The sequence below is a fragment of the Haliotis rubra genome, unplaced genomic scaffold, assembly GCF_003918875.1.
Source record: "Haliotis rubra isolate DU_JTF1 unplaced genomic scaffold, ASM391887v1 Scf349, whole genome shotgun sequence".
Taxonomy (NCBI): domain Eukaryota; kingdom Metazoa; phylum Mollusca; class Gastropoda; order Lepetellida; family Haliotidae; genus Haliotis; species Haliotis rubra.
Genome location: NW_025767023.1, coordinates 134,516 through 153,247, shown reverse-complemented (window position 1 = coordinate 153,247; position 18,732 = coordinate 134,516). Strand labels below are relative to the sequence as shown.

Sequence of the window (18,732 nt, the reverse complement as noted above, 5' to 3'; positions counted from 1 at the left end):
ACCGCGGGATACTGTACCCGTGATTAGTGGTAGGTGTAGTACACAGGGGCACTGTACCCGTGATTACTGGTAGGTGTGGTAAACAGGGGCACTGTACCCGTGATTACTGGTAGGTGTAGTACACAGGTACTGGTACTGTACCCGTGATTACTGGTAGGTGTAGTACACAGGGTACTGTACCCGTGATTACTGGTAGGTGTAGTACTCAGTGGTACTGTATCCGTGATTACTGGTAGGTGTGGCAGGCAGGATACTGTACCCGTGATTACTGGTAGGTGTAGTACACAGGGGCACTGTACCCGTGATTACTGGTAGGTGTGGTACACAGGGTTACTGTACCCGTGATTACTGGTAGGTGTAGTACACAGGGGTACTGTACCCGTGATTACTGGTAGGTGTGGTAGGCAGGATACTGTACCCGTGATTACTGGTAGGTGTAGTACACAGGGGCACTGTACCCGTGATTACTGGTAGGTGTGGTACACAGGGGTTACTGTACCCGTGATTACCACAGTGATTACTGGTAGGTGTTGGTAGGCAGGATAATGTACCCGTGATTGGTACTGGATAGGTAACAGCACAGTACCCGTGTAGGTGATGTGGAAGACAGGATTAAGCCCGTGATTACTGGTAGGTGTAGTACACAGCGAAATGGTACCCGTGATTACTGGTAGGTGTGGTAGACAATGATGTACCCGTGGCTGGTAGGTGAAGTACACAGGGGGTACTTGTGATTACTATAAGACTTCTAGTGCCACAAAGGGATGACGGAGAATTCACATTTGAACTGGTTTGACAAATATGAGTATCACAATGACAGTAATGCCGGTCACCAGGGAGTGTGATCAAATGTCAATATTGTGATGGACATAACACCTCTATCAACTCCGCCAGTGTTTAATATACTAGCCACATAAAGAAACTGTGCACACAGAAAATTCCTTCAGAATTGGAATACAACACAGAAAAGACGACATGATGTAGACACTTTATAAGCTGAAGTATCGGGCCTCAACAACATGTCAAAAGAACATGAACAATATCTGTAACGATGTCGTCAGAAGTTCAAAATTGAGTAGGGGTCACATGTCGAAGTCACTAAGTCAATAACGGGTATGACCATCATGCGCGTGAAGCACAGCAGTGCATCGACGACGCATAGAGGCTAACAAATTTTCCAAATGAAGGCCTGGGAATGGTTTGGGACGTGGTCACTGCCGTCTGGAACCTGTGTCTGATATGAGTCACCCGAATCCATCTGTCCTGTCTTGGCGTCGTTACTCGGGGACGCCCAGAACGTGGGTGGTCGGCGACGTCATTACTGTTTCCCTAACGCCTGACCAATGCAGATATCGTGTTACGATGGCATTGGAAATGTGCTGCCACCTGATGTTGGCTCATGCCTGCTCGAACCATTCCAATGGCTTCATGACGTTGAGCACATGTTAATCTTGGCATGATGTGCATGTGACTTTTCATGTGAATTTGTGAACGTTTGAATGACCAAAGATCAAGCTTTCGACAGTGACAGCAATTTCTGAGTTTCACATGTTGTGTGCAGCTGCACAGGCTGCACCTACAGTAACACATTGCAAGTCCATAGACCACCATCAATGACGTCACGTCGCCTGGCACCTGCATGAGCGTTTGATTGTCTCCAATACTTGCTATGTTCACACCTTTATTTATGCATAAAGACGCTGTTTGCCTATCTTTATATTTTCTGTGTGCAGTTTCTTTATGTGGCCAGTAGATTGCTTGTATACCACATTTGTAATGTAATAACAGAAAAGCCAAATCATCTATATTGTGTTGTTACATTCAGGTAAATAATCAAACTGAACATCTGAACAATGCATTCAAATTACATTACCTTAAAACAATTGTTAACTTCTTCATATGCATCAGAGGACAGGGAACTGAGTTTATGGTCAGACATGTAACAACATCATATGCTGAGCTAATATGGGAGTCGGACGGCTTATTCATGTGGGGTCGCTGTAACAAGGACATTGCGGCTCGTGCTGATCTATGAAAATGAAGTGTCAATGTGGAGCTTTCGTTACTCAACAGTAACAGATTCTGTGTGAACTCCACTGCTGTAGAATTAGTCATGGGTCGATAAACTCACTCTGATGACCTTAGATGAAGGCGTGATACGCCGTGTAACATGATAATACGTGTTTCAATAAACGTAGCCTCAATTACAGCAAGTGGAATGAATTTTCTATGCGTGATTATGCATGAATAAACGTATTCTATTAGATTGCAATTTTTTTATTGAGAGGATAACATGCTTCCTGCTCTAAATATATCACGGAATTCCGAAAGTGCGGAATAGGAAGTCGCATTTATAAATTAAACGAGACTTACCTGTAAGGTAAAGTTTGGCATAAATTCAACTGACCTTTGGTGTGCCGAGGGATTAAGTTCCCTCCGCTCCTGCCTATGACTTCAAGGAATCATATTATTGTTTTAAAGACTGATGACACAGTGTATGCGCATATCTCACTTAATCCCCAGTAAATTTTAAACTAAAACAGCCTGTGTTTTGAAAACAGACTACCCGTGCTTTCGGTCGGGTGATTTCGCTACTGAACTATTAAGTAACACATGTGATATAGGAAGCTTACTTGTTACACAAAAATTAATGTTGATCCTGACGACACGTTTACACAAACCCAATGATCGTATTGCAGTATTTCCAGTCAAAGATATTCAGAAATTTCTCAATGGGTTAAAAAACGTTGCAGTCTCGCATATCTTGGTCCGGTAATGAATCTTACTTTTTTAACCTAAAACAGCCTGTGTTTTGAAACAGACTACCCGTGCTTCAAGGGGTGGGATTACTGCATCACTCAGCGAGGTATATTGAGATGTGTGGCGGTGTGATGTAGTGGCGAGGGGGCACTGGAGCTGCAAACAGCCCACCTCGACTCACAGGCCCTCATGATGTATTGTACTGGGAAGCATTTAGAGTCGGGGGTCATTTTAAATTTTATATATTTTTATAAATATTTAATCCTCGCAAAGACACTAGGGCCTGTGCCTTGACTTGGTGTCCAGGCCGTGGATAGTGTAAAGGCAACATAACTTGTGGTGTCATAAAAACATATCTCTGTTATCCTGTGCTCTTTAATTAAGACGGTAGGGCGGTGGGGTAGCCTAACGGTTAAAGCATTGGGTAATCACGCCAAAGACCCGGGTTCGATCCCCACATGGGTACATGTGTGAAGCCCATTCCTGGTGTCCCTAACCGTGATATCGCTGGAATATTGCTAAAAGTGGCCTTAAACCATACTCACTCACTCATTCACTCACTTTACGAAAGTTTTGCCTTATGTAACATTATACATGTCTGTCTCTCCTGCTTATAATACAGGGAGGTAGAGTAGCCTAATGGGTAACGCTCGGAACGCTGAACACCTGGGTTCGAAGCCTATTTCTGGTGTCCCCGCCGTGATATTGCTGGAGTATTGCTGCAGGCGGCGTAAACCAATACTCACTCTTCAGATAATACGACAGGTCTACATAAATGTCTACTGTTCCTCCAGGAAGACATGTAAATACATCATCAACAGTGTATTGTGATCTGTCGTACACCGGCCCTGTTGTAATATTACAGGTAACAGAAGCCACTCTACAGGTGTCCTGTTTCACTGAACACATGCAATGACTACTTCCCGTCGCAGGTTCAGATCCGTAAGTTCCTACACCGTTTAACCTGACCCAAAACATCTGAAACTTGAAAAGTGTAAGATCCATGAATCAAGAGATCCATGAATCTTGTGCGCCCTTTAGAAATCTTATGAAGGTGATGTTTTAAATCCTTGTCACTCGGACCGAATAACATGCCTTGGTTTAATCAACCTTGGTTGTATGGTAGCCGATTCGTCCCGTTCCATCACGACGCATCCAGGCGTGTGACGGTTTACAGGGCCAGCGAACGGTGCGTTCTCTGGCATTCCCTCTCTGCAGCTGATGTTGGCCTTCTTGCTGACGCAAGGACTCATGTTTGCCCCCAGCAAACATACAAACACAAAATCTTCTTCATCTTGGGGGTTCAATGGCTGCTGTTGCTTGGGTCGCCGTATTTTTATACCGTGGGCACAACCGTGTTCCAAAGCTGGCCGGCGTCCACGTTTCATCCGTAGAAACGCGACAGGTCGGGAGGAAACGTCATGACATCCTTAGTGTGCTTTTGAGCTCCGGGACTCAGAAGCCCGTTTATACTAACGGCCTATCACGGATACAGTGACAGACCGTGAGAACACTTAACAGGACTGAAGTAAACTTGACTTTGGAGGAAAAGATGGCCAAAATCCCACGGCGCACTACGCTCCGGGGAAACGGGGCTATCGTGGCCGCCGGGAACTAAGTGTAACCCAAGCATAAATGAAGTGACATCCATGTCATGTAACATGGTCGTGCAAAAAGAAATTGAAAAAAGCAGCAAAGACGGATTATGAAAACATATCAATTCCAATGAAACTTATGTCTTTTGATGAAACATTGATAAAACATAATCATAATGGAATAATAGTACACTTGAAGATATGATGCAATACATTTACTTACAGGAGTAAGTGTCATTTACAAGATCAATTTGCTCCTGGAGTAAAATACACCAGGAGTAAATATACTTTTACTTTACCTCCGAAGCAGGAGTAAATGTACTCCAGGAGTATAAATACTTACGTGAGTAAATTAGTTTTGTGAAGTTTACACGGTCAATTTACTTACCATAAGTAGATTTAGTTACATAAGCAAATATACTCCTGTAAGTAAATGTGTGCATGTAAAAGCGGCTTTTAAGATGACATCACCAAACTACCAGTTTGAGTTTGAGAGTTTACTTGCAATAAAACCTAGCAAACACACAATTACTTTTCCAGCCTGCAGTCTGCAGAATAGACATACGAGCAAACAAGGATAAGTTGAGCACCGACCTGACAATTGGCCCGTATTAGCATGTATGAGACCCGCCCACTGGCCCTTGCCATTGTTAGCGAAGGGGCCCCAGGTTGTCCGCGATCAAGTGTAGTACTACACCGACCATGTGAGAGTCTCATGAGCAAGGCGTGTGCAGCTACGCGCGGAATCAATTTCATCGTCATGTAATGCACATGCACTAGCCTACATCCGCTCTACCTTCCACAAACCAAATGGGCTTGCTACTGCCTACTTCTCGTAAACGCGTTCTCTGCGCCGGACCAACTTATCCTTGTTTGCCTCGCACTGCTTGTAGAAGTTGATCTTATGCTGTGTGGTGCACACACAGTTATATCAATACCAGCAGTAATCATGAAAGTCTTCACCCTTCAGGATATAGTGTCTTTTGGTGCTCTTCTGTGTGGTTTAGTCGTGGTAGTGAACAAAGCTGTCTGTGCTCCACGAAAGTTCCTTTGTCCTTCTCAAATACTGATTCATAGTGTTTGCAATACACAGTTCTTGGTCTGGGTAGCTATTAAGGGTGAGCTCAGCTTGGTGATGCCCATGTCTTCTTTGTTTTAACAAGTCACCAAATCTAAAGTTCACATCAATGTCTGACACATGCACATTCCTACAATCAATAAGATGAAGGGATTGTATTCTCTGTCCTGAAAGAAGCAACAGTATTGTTACTAATTTCAATGTCAGCAATTTCAAGGATTAACTGACAGTAAATGTGTTTGAGGTGTTTGAAAAACCTTCCTTTCTTAGAGCTGAGAACACTGGTTTAAGCACTTTTGTGAAAATTCGAGGGGCTGATGAGAGTCCATTGGGGAGACAAGTGAACTGGTATAACGCACCATTTCAATAGAAACGTAGATATTTCCTAGCAAACTGGCACAGAGAATAAACATCCTTAAGATCAATAGAGGCAAAATAGAGTCTTTTTCAACAAGATACAAAACAGTCTTAAAAGTATATATTTTGAAGTGTAGTGACACAATAGCCTCATGTAATGGTCTTAAATTTAAAATAATTCGCATGGAATTGTCCTTTTTCGTTCTCAAACAAAATGTTACAGTAGGCCTACTCATTTACGTCATGCTCACACATTTCAGTTACTTCCTTTTCAACTTCCTGTCTACCTGTCCCCACGCATCCCATTTAAATAACATCCATTTCTGAAAAGACATCAGGACCAACTTTTATTGCTTCAGAATCCATGGACTCTGTTAAGTTGTGAGGTAAAATCAAAGAGGAAGCCATCAGCAACAGGCACATATGACGTCATGTCACGTGATACCCCACTGCTCATTAACTGTCGCGTGTTTCCGTAATAGGCGGCAAAACGAGTACGTTTTTTGTGTTTTTATTGCGATTTTACAAACTGTTTGTTCAATTTTAAGCCCGAGGGGTGACTTTTAGAATGCCTTTACACATATGAAAACTTTTGTTTTCGTTAGTGTTCTCCTTTAACAACTCAGGCATACTGTTGACACAGCGCATGCGCACATCTCAAGGAATTCCGAAAATACGGAATAGGGAAATGGAATTAAGATTCTTTACCGGACCAAGTTATGCGAGACTGCAACGTTTATAACCCGTTGGGATATTTCTAAATATCTTTGCCTGGAAATGCTGCAAAACGATCATTGGGTTTGATCATCAGGATCACATTATTTTTTTTGTGTAACAAGAAAGTTTCTCAGATCTCATATAATGCTGTGTCGTTTATAGGGTAGGGGGTATTGTCTGCCGCCTTCTAGAGAAAATAGCTGGAAAAAAGCCGGCAAATTTTGCGCGGTTTTCTTTACAATAGTCCCCCGATGTCTTTCTGTTACTGGTATTACTATCAATAACTGAACTTCAGTTTGTTATCAATAAATAACACTTGTAAACACGTGTTTGTGTTCCATTCAGAAATCCGTGGTACATGGACAGGCAGTCACGCTAACATGCGAACGTCTCTGGCCTCATGCAGAAGAAGAAGCAGGTCTAGATTTACCTCAGCGCCTGAATCCTCTACCTCATTGGGGACTCCCTTTTAGATTACATCTACATGTAGTTCTTTCATTCAATCAAAAACGTACTCCAGGTGTAGGTAGATCCCCCTGGATGAGAGACACATTTTACAACCATGAGGTGACATACCTTAATTACATGAATACAAATATTCTGCTAGGTAATTCATATTTGGGAGTCGTAATGTATTTTGTCGGAAATACATAATGTAATGAGATAGTCACAGTGTCGTAATACCCTTCAAGTGTGCATAAATGATACAACACAGAATACATAAACATTCAGCATCTTCAATTGTTAAATTGTAACAGGGTGGCTGCAACTGCTTTTGGATCTGCGTGTAAACTCAGCTCAATCCTAGGTACTATCGGGTTACCCAACAACAATTCTGAAAAGTAGTATGTTTTCAAGGCACTACGAGTTATCTCCCTTTATAGAAATTTGGGAGCAGTTTCCAATGGGAAGAAGGATGTTTTCTAATTAATACTCAAGCTACAGTTACAGTGTCACAAATACAATTGTCTCATATTGTAGAAAAAGAATAGTGTAGCCCTTTTTCTTGAATAAAGCGTGATTATATTGTAAAGTCAAACCACATCTTCTGTTATTCAGCTGTGACCTGACCAAGGCCGTTAGAGCTGGGGAGGCATTAGTGACAAGAGAATATTTTTTCCGAAAGAAGAACACGGTGAAAAATGTTTACGAATCTGCTCATGGATGTTGGTTTCTCATTCACGCTCTAGCGTATTCATTCAGTCGATGCGATAGGTTGGTGCACAGTCGGGGGAGTACGCTTGAATGGACACTACGTCAGACTGTTTGAATGGACAGGCTTCACACATCTCGTGTACACACCAGAAGCGGATCCAGCTTGATCTCAAGGTCTGAATTCCCGACCTCATTGGGGAGCTTCTTTTCAGATGAAGTTCATTCTTTCTTTCGATCAAAAAATATTGTAAGAGGCTTATCATTAATATAGGTTTGAGGTGACAGACGTACCGTCTCATATGCTCATTAAATTGACTGGCCTCAACAAAAACGAAACAAGCATTATATTACTTGTACATCGTAGTGATATTTAGCAGGTGTTCTTACATAGGAACTACTACATTCAATCTCTCAAAGATGTAATTTGTATGCAATATGCATCAAAATGTGATGTCTGTTCATCTACTACAGATTTGTGCAATGTTTGCAAGTTACCAGTTTCTTGGCATGGATGTCAGTGTATTACCAGGAGGGTTAGACTTGGTTTGGTTTGGTTGTTGTTTAACGCCGTACTCGACAATTATCCAGCTAGATGACGGTGGTCCGTTAATAATCGAATCTGGACCAGACAATCAGGTGATCGACAGCATGAGCATCGTTCTATGCATTCGGGATACGATGACGTGTGTCAACCAAATCAGCAAGCCTGACCACCCGATCCCGTTACTTGCCTCTTATGACAATAACGGGCTGCTGAAGATCAATTCTAACTCAGATCTGCTCTGTAAAACGTGTATAAGCACTGGTGCAAACATCACTGTTTGACACCCTGAATGACAGAAGGACACATATGTCCCTTTTCTTCTCTTCCCTTTACCTTGATATCACCCACTGTCATTTAGGGGCACTCAGGTAGCCGAGTAGTTAAAGCGTTCGATCGTCACTTGGAGGAAGGACCCGGGCTCGATTTCCCACCTGGTTGCAATGTGTGACGACAATTTCTGGTGTCCTGGAATATTGCTAAAAGTCATACTTACTCACTGTCATTTGCGAATAGTGTGATATTGACTATAGTCCTTTTATAGAATAGTTCAATTTTTTTTAAATGTACAATAATGCACATAGATTTTAAGGTATTGTCTCTGGTATACAATTGTGTTATATGTTGTTTTATCGCCACGTGCGCTTTTGTCTCAAACGTTTTACGATTTACTCGTTTCCATTTGTATCATAGAAACAATTTATTCAAACTTATGACAATAGTGTAATGGAGAATATTAAACGGTTCCTTATATTTCTGGGGAAAAAAAATAGATACATGTATTAGCCATCCTATGTACACCTATGATACTTCTTACCACTATCGCGAAAGTTGCATGCAAAAACGACATAAAAAGACAAACTGACCGACCGACCAACCGACCAACCGACCAACCAACCGACCCGTGAACCAGCCAAAAGAAAAGGAACTTCTTTGCATCTTATCTTGTATGATGTTTAGCAGAAATAGCCACATAATACTGAGCAATGTCAAATCCAATATTAAAATGTTGTCGTTTCTTTAGGTACAATATTATTAACTCTGAAAATAGCATCAAATTCTGTGTAACAAATCGAGATGTTTTTAAATACTATGAACGAAAATTAGATAGGTAAAATATGTATTCATACTTCATGGACAACTTGTTTATTACATTGTGTGCCACTCTTGCTTGACAACGGTATAAGAATCAATACCAAAACGGCATAATAATCATGATAATATAATGCAGAAGTTGCTATCCATGAAGTATTCTACCTTTCTTATTACTCAGCGTCGATTTCTTGTACCCATCTCACGTATTTCATAAGAAAGTCCTGGTACAGACTTTCGTTATTCGACTCTGCTGTCTGATTTTTAGAGGTTCTCGCCGTTGCGAATAGAATTGCTGATAAATATTTTAACAAGGCACCACAAAGGCCTGAAGAGTAGCCCCTTGCACCATTAATGTCAACATACAAGCAGCTGTATTAGCAGAAAAGTATTGGACGACGCGATTTAGACTTCCGGACTTGATTGTTGACGTTGTTGGCGTCTTGTGACGTCAAGTGGGAATGACGTCACACCTTAGAAACAACGTATATCATTCTCCTACGACAGCGGTATTGTTTGATTTTTATTTAACGCCGCACTCAGCAATATCCCAGCTATATGGCGGTGGTCTGTACCTAATCGAGCCTCGACCAGACAATCCAGTGATCTACGGCAGCGGTAACAGCAAAGTCATAAGTGCGCCGGAGTCTGACCCGCATTTGTGTCGTACGGATTTTATGAACCTTTTGTAAGAGGTCGTGGACTGGTCCCGCTCTTCTGGAGAAAAGACCCGTGAAGATCCGGGCTAGAATTGATCTTCAGTAGCACATGCTTGTCGTAAGAGGTGACTAACGGGATCGGGTAGTCAGTCTCGCTGACAGGGTACAAGTCACCGTATCCCAATTACCTAGATCGATGCTCATGCTGTTGATCACTGGATTGCTTAGTTCAGACTTGATCAATTACAGACCGCCGCCATAATGCTGGAATATTGCTGAGTGCGGAGTACAATTGAACTAATTCACTCACTCCGTCGAAAAATAGATATACTCACCATAAATAGGTAACAAGTTTGCTTGCTTTAATGCCACACTACAGAATGGTACAATTGTAAATATATATGGAAAATAAACTATTTAAATACGTCTTGGTTGTTTTTTTTCTGTTCCCTTTTTCTTTTGGTTTGTTTGTGATTAATTTTAACACCTTAAACCTAAATACAGTTGTCAGTGAAAGGGGTTATCTCTTCACGAGTCCATGATTTATTTACAAGCAGGATTGGGTCAAATAGACAAATCTAACACTCTCCTACCCAGAGTTCCATGCGGCTGGCATAGTACCACTGCCACTAGTCTACAGTCTAGGAGTCTACACATCTAAACATTTTGATACAATGGTTTAGTTCCACTGAGTGAATGAGTATGTTTTTAGCAACATTCCAGCAATATCACGGCGGGAAACTCCAGAAATGGGCTTCACACATTGTACCCATGTGGGGATTCGAACCCGCGTCTTCGGCGTGACAACCCACCGCTTCAACTACTAGGCTACCCCACCGCCCCTTAGGTTCCCTTAGAAAATATCCTAAAATGTGTATTACGATTTGCGTACCGATCCTTTGTTCACATAGGTTGTACAACTCCGCGTGCTGTCATCGAAGCGCTTCGGAGAACAAACGATGCAGCCACTTTGATGTATAAAGATGTATTGTCATAAACCTTACAGTTGTAGAAGAATATCGATGTAACAATATAACACATTATGCAGAGCTCACCGAATAGCTTCCATGGGCCTTTTATTTACGATTATGTTTGTTTACAAACAAGAGAAACGTCCGGTCACGTGATATGCTAAAATTATCTTGTATCAGTAATGCTGTGTCATCACTGCGTCTGAATGCGCAAATCTAATAGACCAATCAAGTTTGTCAATCATTCCTGGCGCATGCGCCAACTTGAGCCAATCAGAAAGATGAGCGCTCTAGTAATTTGTCAGACTTACTTCCGGGACCAGTAGATGCCTTCGAGTTATGCCATTCTCACTGGCGATATCTTTCACCTATTGCAAGGATTTGATGTGTGCATTTAACTAAACCCATGCGGTCGGAACAAAAGATTTGATCGGATCAAGGAGTACAGTGTGCGTCTCGTTCTGTCGCCTTATATTTTCAGGGCGATATAGCGATGACCCTAATCAGTCACCATACTGCAGCATGTGGGAGTTTTATTTTGCTGGTATCAATGCTTTAGGGGAGAACAAGTTTGATTTGATGTGGGATTATTACATTTCAATGACTGAAGATGTAAGTGGCGGGACAGAGTCATGGATTTCACACACACACCTGGTTTGGCCACAGTGACTGTAAGTACAATCATGTTTGAAATATTTCCTATTCCAAAGTTTATAGAAGATTCTATAGTTTCTTTGGCCGCTTGCTGAGAAAGTTGTCAGATGCTGTTTGTTTTCCGTCCTATATTATTATTAAACACTCGTTTGTTAACTACTTATGAGTTTGAGGTGGACCTTGTATCTGACGCCTAAGACTCCCTCGTGTCACGAAGAGGTCGAAATTTATCTTCACACATAAGGGGGACGCTGTCAAAACCTCTCGACGAAAACTCAAAGGCAGGCCATTTTCATGTGCTGAGCAGCTGCCAGAACTTGGTCTAAATGCCCCTGTTGAGGGAAACAAGTTGTTTAGAACCTCTGAGTGTTTATATCGGTTGATAAACTATGCGTAGAAAACGTCCTCCAAATGTTGCCTGGACCACCCCCTTACAACACCTAACAACAGAGCTCCGATAACCACAGCGGGAACGAGGCTCAAGCATGATATCGTCATTGGACATGTATCAAATACGACGCCATATGAAACCCGTGTACGGATGTAAACTGGATTATTCATCTGAAAGACTCGAAGGGTGAACATACTGGGACAGTTTCTGGCAATGGTTATACTGAGAACAATCGGCCTTTCAGAAGGCTAAACATGTGAGTTTTTGTAAAGATATTACAACCAGAACAGTGAATGAATTTCATCACTGTGAACAATATCTGGACTATGACATTCTCAGAAAATAAACCTGTGAGAAATCCTATATTGCCAAAAGCTGAAAACCTATCATTGACGGTATCATAGAACCAGCTTGTAATAACGCTACTCCACACAGATAGATCTTATGAAATATAACTGTGACACTGTACAATGGGCGAGTAACGTTTTTATCATCCCGAGTTCAATATCGAAATAAAAGGCGTATTATATTAATTATAAATATCTTTTTTTCTCTCAGACTACGTCTGACTACTTACTCATGACATTATTGGATGACAAGGGAAAAAAATAGGAAAAGGGATAAAGTTGGAAATCAGTGGTTATGAATTGTCCTTCTCATACAAGATTGGAGTGGGTAGACTTTCGGGTGGCGTTGGTCTGTCGGGGTACACCAGGAATGAGGTACACACATTGTACCCATATGTGGAAAATCGATCCCGGGTGTTTGACGTGACATGCGAACGCTTTAACCACTAGACTACCCCACCGATAGACAGCACCAGATGTATAAGATGTATAGACTGTAACGGTGTTCAGGTGCCCAACACATGCAGCTATAACCATGTTATAGCCAGGGACTTACTACATGTATATATTCTTTTATTTCCCCCAAAGGAGAGTACAAGGACATGGCGAAAGATTATTTACATAGATTTACAGATAGATTTGGATGTTTTAAGCACTTTGCTATGCGCTACAGAAAATATAGGTGAAGATAGAAAAGTCTTTTATGACACTCCTGGCGTATAGTTGGCTGGTTCCTGCATCGGTCTGCATTGGTGGGTTGCACGACAACAGGCATGCAACAATGTCTACATCTGGCTTCTCGTTAAGACATACGCTGATCTCAAGGGGCCCAACCCAACTGAGGCTGGTAGCTGGCTCACATTGACATACACCATGAGTCAGAAGGTCTGCACATACTCTGTCACCCCTGTGTCTCTCCCTGGTCTCCATGACGCACATTTTCTGATGATGGATACTGCTGCTCAGTGTAGTGTAGACAGATCTTCATTCATTCAACAAGTGCATTAATATCTAAAAGATAAAATCAACAGTCACAGAAGTTTCTGCACTGCGTCGACATAGGAAATTGTTCTCTGGATAGACATTATAATGAAATAGGGTGTACGAAAAATGTAATTTACATAATGGACTCTTGCAGTCCTTTAAACTGATTCACAGATTATCAGTTCATGACACAACCAGCTGTGACGCTTCACCACTATCTTCCGCCTGGACGCTGCGTCTGGTAACGTCGCTGGCAACTGCGGTTGCCTCCCGCAGGCTGGCAACGATGTTTGGCGGGTCACCCTGCATAGCAGGGAGGGGCAGGCCATATTGGTCATTCACCTCACCCCTTTCTGGACATTGTATCTGCAGACCATGGGACGTCATCTGTAATTGGCATACAGATATTTTATTTACGTCTCACTGATGTACATGTTTAAAAAAATAGATATACAGACATACGACTTGGTACAGTAAGAATATGATACAGGCCACTCATATTAAGTTATGAGAGACAATGAAAACATACAAGCAGGCATATATACATATATAAAGCGATGGTTTATCCATATAAGACATTATGTTTTCTACGTTATAGTATTAAAAAGAAGGCTTTGGCAGTAAGATACCACTAATGTTTTGTAGTCAATAACAGTGGCTTAACATTTGTAAAAAATCATCACATAAGGGGCACTGTAACAAAACATGCTCTTTTGTCTTCAATGAATTTATTACAGTTAAACCAAACTCTGTCATCAACATTGAAATTCATATATCTGTCCAATTCTATTCTTAAACGTGCAATACCACATCTAAATTTTGTTAAAGTGGAACGGTAACTATGCGTCATAGAAGTCCTGACAACTTTCACAGAATTAAAACTCTTTACAGTGAGTGAGTTAAAGTTTATAGTCACAGTGGCAGTACAAAACTCTGAACAAGATCTGTAGGTACGGAGCTTACTTCTACTATACACGTCATTTTCATTCCATAAACGTTCTTGCCATATTTTACCATACTGGTTTATTATGGAATCTTGCATATGTGTACGGATATATTTAGTATTTAAACGACTGGTGATATTTGAAATACGCTGCATATGTACGAGAGCTAAAACACCCCCCACCCCCCACCCCCAAATTTATTCCATTTTTTGTGATCAGCAGCAGGTGTTTCCGAGCATAATATGTCATATAAACGATCAGATATTTTTAAAACGAAACCTCTGTCTAACTATAGTGAGACATAGGAGGTATCCACCCTGTGGATAAAATATGTCAGCACAGTGTAAAACCAATCTGCGTGTTTTAACAAACACGTTAGGACATATAAAACATTAAACACGGTTACTGCGCTCGGTTCACTCCTTGGTGACAGGGACTTTCCGACCATAACATGTTGTTTAAACAATCAGACATATTGTACTTATGCCTCTCTTATGTGATATATTTTAATTATATTTTAGCGCTTTAGCGCTCTTAAAGACTTTTTATTGTAATTTAGTGTCTCATAGACAACGTACTGTGAATATGTGTATTTTTTAATCTGCTGAGAATGTACGTTGTGTGACACCTAAATAAAATATATTCTTCTTTCGTCTTCTTCTTTCTCTAAAACGACACCTCTGTCTAACTATGCAGAACTATTGTGGGTCACAGGAGAGATCCACCCTGTGTCCCCATTAATAGCAATATTCGGTGCATATTTACCCACGCCGAGGAAACATCTAACAGCTCTGTGATGAACTGCGTTGATTGTAGTCACATCACGATTACCCCACACAGAGGCACCGTAGCTGATCACAGACCATACCGTCGTGTCGTAGAGGAATAAGGATAAGTGTTAAAATGGATACCTCACATTGTCTTAAACCAAGAAATGAGTAGTCCTAAAACCCTGCTAGCAGATTTAGCAGCAGCCTTTTCCATAAGGTTATAATCACAAGTGATTATGCTTAATAAATCTAAATCTCAAAACTGTTTGATAAAATATGAATATCAAAATGAAGAGTAGCTAGTAGTGAAAGACACCAACCACTGAGACTCATACTGGAACTGAAATACATTCTATTAGACTACATTAATGCATATCACAAAGCCGTTTAATCAACTCTGAATATTATGATAGACAAAACACCTGTTTAAAGTCCGGAAACCTATTTGTCCACAAGCCCACTTAGGCCAGTGTCCTCACATACACATGCACACGTCCGTCCGTTCTTCCATCCATCCTTCACCCCTCCTTCAGTTTAAAAGAATACTTTATACCACATCTGTAATTTAATAACAGGTTAGTCAAATCATCTAAAATCTTGTTCTAATATTCAGGAATGTAATTTAACAGTACAACTAAACAATGCATTCAAATTAGATTACCTTAAAACAACGGAAAGTTTCTTCAATTGTATGCAAGCAGGTAATTTTGAAGTTTGAAAATAGCTAATCCCTCTGACGGAATGCAAACCCCAGTACGCGTATTTTCAAAAGACCTATTTCGCGCGGAAAAAGTCACGTGGCCAATACGGTCGACGCTTGTTATCGTACCGCATAGGGGATTTCCGTCACTTATTTATTTTTAGTATAGGTCGGCAAGAGCAGATTTCTACTGCTGGACTTGGATTGCCTCCCTTTGGAGCTTGACACAGATGAATGTGCTGATCAAATACTTTCAAATCTCAAATTTATTAATTTCTCCCTTGCGCAATTGTTTGCTAACGTCTTGTGGAACATCATACATGATCGATCTAGCAACGTATAGAGCCAGGATCGGCGAGTTTGTACATCCACCCGGGTCACGACAGGTGAGCGTTTTCCCGGACAGTGACTACACTCCGCGTTCATCCACCTCAGACACTCCGTTACGGCTATCTGTGTTCTCTATACTCATTACTGTGCATCTGCTGTTGTCAGTATTTGTCTTGGCCAATGCTAATATTGGAAAGATTTCCACCCGTAACCCTGTTTTATTATCATTCTATGCCTAAGCCTATCCTAACCCTAACCCTAAACCTAACATAATGCTGAATCTAAACCCTAAACCTAAACCCTAACCCCTTGAAATAATCATAATAATTAGAAAACTTATCAAGCGGGAGTTACGGGAGGAACTCTTACCCTAATATGATTTTTGAAAATCTACATTACTTTGATCGACTTATTCCTAGCGAACATGACTGTGTTTTGATCAGTGACGTCACACTCCATTACCCCGTGTTCACTTAAACGTCTCATTGTTTGAGTATGAAAGTTCTGTTCATCGTATCCCACTACAAATCTTGCTCTCATACGATGCTGAGACTAATTCAGGGCCTGCAGTGACAATGAGAGACATGAACGCTGTTACATCTGAAATAAAAGCTGATATTCTGTCCGAAATTAGAGAATTCAGACAAAGTATGGTCGCAGAGATGAGTGACATTAAAACTAAACTCTCGAACCTAAGTACCACGTGTACGTCTCTCGAAACATCTATCACCGACATACGCAAGGACATAGAGAACATCAGTGACGAGCAGGCTACAATGTACTGCGACATCGACCCATTTAGCCAGAAAGTTGACGATATTGATTCTCGTATTGTGAAACAAGATGCCGCTATCGATAAGCTCGAAGCCTTCAGCCGCCGAGATAACATTGTCTTTATGGACTTGCAGAATGACAAGACGAATCATTTGATAAATGTAAGGATACGGTGGATTCAGTGCTTAACAACTTCAGCGTCTGTGTCTGCGTCTTCGCCTACACCTGTACAGGAGTCACCGCATCGACTTGGAGACCTACACACACACTTCTGTCGCCGGCAGATCGTCTGCTGACCATAACATCCCTATGGATGGGAGCTAGGGAGCCGGCCCATCCCAGAACGACGATCTACAGTATACATAAGGTGTACTACGTTCCAGTTTCAGTATTAACTTTAAATTCGTAACGTGAAATATAGAGGGTGTTCTGTCACATGTCGATAACCCAGATTTGATTGCTTATATACATAACTTTGAGTTCAGTTGTATGGTGGAAACATTTCTCGATAATTTAACTGCAATAACCCAGTTTTTCTGCTTACGACATGTACATATATAACCAAAGCACATAGAAAAGCAAAGGCTGGAAGATTATCCGGAAGAGTGATCATTTTGTTGAAAAACACTCACGCTAGGAAATGCCAACACATTCCTGTAGATATAGACAAAGTTGTCTGCATCAAGCTAGATAAAAGTACAGTTGGCAACAATAAAGATGTCCCTGTATTTGCAACATATGGTCCACCTATTGGCTCAACGTTTTACGTTGCAGCCGACGGCAAAACCGCTATCGAGAACCAGTGGCGGATAGACCACTCGGACCACGGATGTGACGTCATCATTTGCGGAGATTTGAACGCTCGTGTAGCGTGGGCGTAACAACCCACCACAGACACTCGACCATCACGGTCTAGACGAAGCTGCGTTCCCAGAGGAAGTATCTGTGCCAGTAAATGACAGACAAACATGCGACAGTTCTGTAAACACCTTTGGACGCAAACTGATTGACTTACGCTTGTCTCATAGTTTGTATATTTTTAACGGTAGAACCCCCAGTGACAATACAGGAGAGTTTACTTATATATCGCAACAAGGTTGTAGTGTAGTTGACTACTTTATTGGTACTGCTGATTTATTCTATATGCATCATGATGTTATATGCCTTGGATTCTTTGTGTTGATTCCGTAGCAGCTCCTTTCCATTAACTCGCAGGTGATATATCTCTGAAGCCCATATCACAAAACGACGGCAGCTTTACTTACAAGTGGAATGACAATATGGCTTCGGATATTTTCATTTCCCTTAGTAATTCATGTCCTTCATTAAGATATGATTGATGGAGTTGCCGATAACCTCAATAAGGGTTTAGATATGTTCGTGAACGCTGTTCTTTCCGCATCTGATTGTATGAAGAAATCCTTTAAAAGTGGGTCAGTTGGTATTAATAGAGGATTTTATAATCTGAAATGTAAAAAGGCTAAGCAAGAAGCGCCACAGCATTTGAGACGTTTTAGACGTCATAAATCATGCGAAAGTAAACGTGCCTACTGCAAGATGAGAAACAAATATAAGAATGTTTGTCGAATAACAAAGTATGATTACCAGAACAGAATACCGTTAATAATTCCTCTAGATTTTGGAAGGCGTTGAGGAATATTTTTAGACGTGTCATCAAAAGCTCTAACATTCTACTTGATAGCTGGTTGGATCATCTTAAGAATTTATTCCAAAGCATAGATTTACCGGCCACTAATAATGATACATCCGTCCAAGAAGATAAACTACTTGAAGATCTTGATTTAGATATTCTTGAATCCCCTATAACTGATTCAGAAATTCATGTTGCAATCCAGCATTTAAAGCATGGTAAATCCCCTGGAAATGATCATATCATAACTGAAATGTTAAAG

General features: G+C 41.1%; 2 long non-coding RNA genes across 2 annotated transcripts; one reads left to right on the top strand and one right to left on the bottom strand.

The window, feature by feature from the left end:
* Positions 1-4,996: 4,996 nt before the first annotated feature.
* LOC124284943 lies at positions 4,997-16,196 on the bottom strand. The gene is made up of 3 exons (XR_006900675.1): positions 16,184-16,196; positions 8,390-8,393; positions 4,997-5,170 (listed from the first exon to the last, which is right to left on the bottom strand). It is a non-coding gene; the product is annotated as an uncharacterized LOC124284943 (long non-coding RNA).
* LOC124284944 lies at positions 11,070-18,371 on the top strand. Its single transcript, XR_006900676.1, has 3 exons — positions 11,070-11,596; positions 16,954-17,186; positions 17,594-18,371. It is a non-coding gene; the product is annotated as an uncharacterized LOC124284944 (long non-coding RNA).
* Positions 18,372-18,732: the final 361 nt, after the last annotated feature.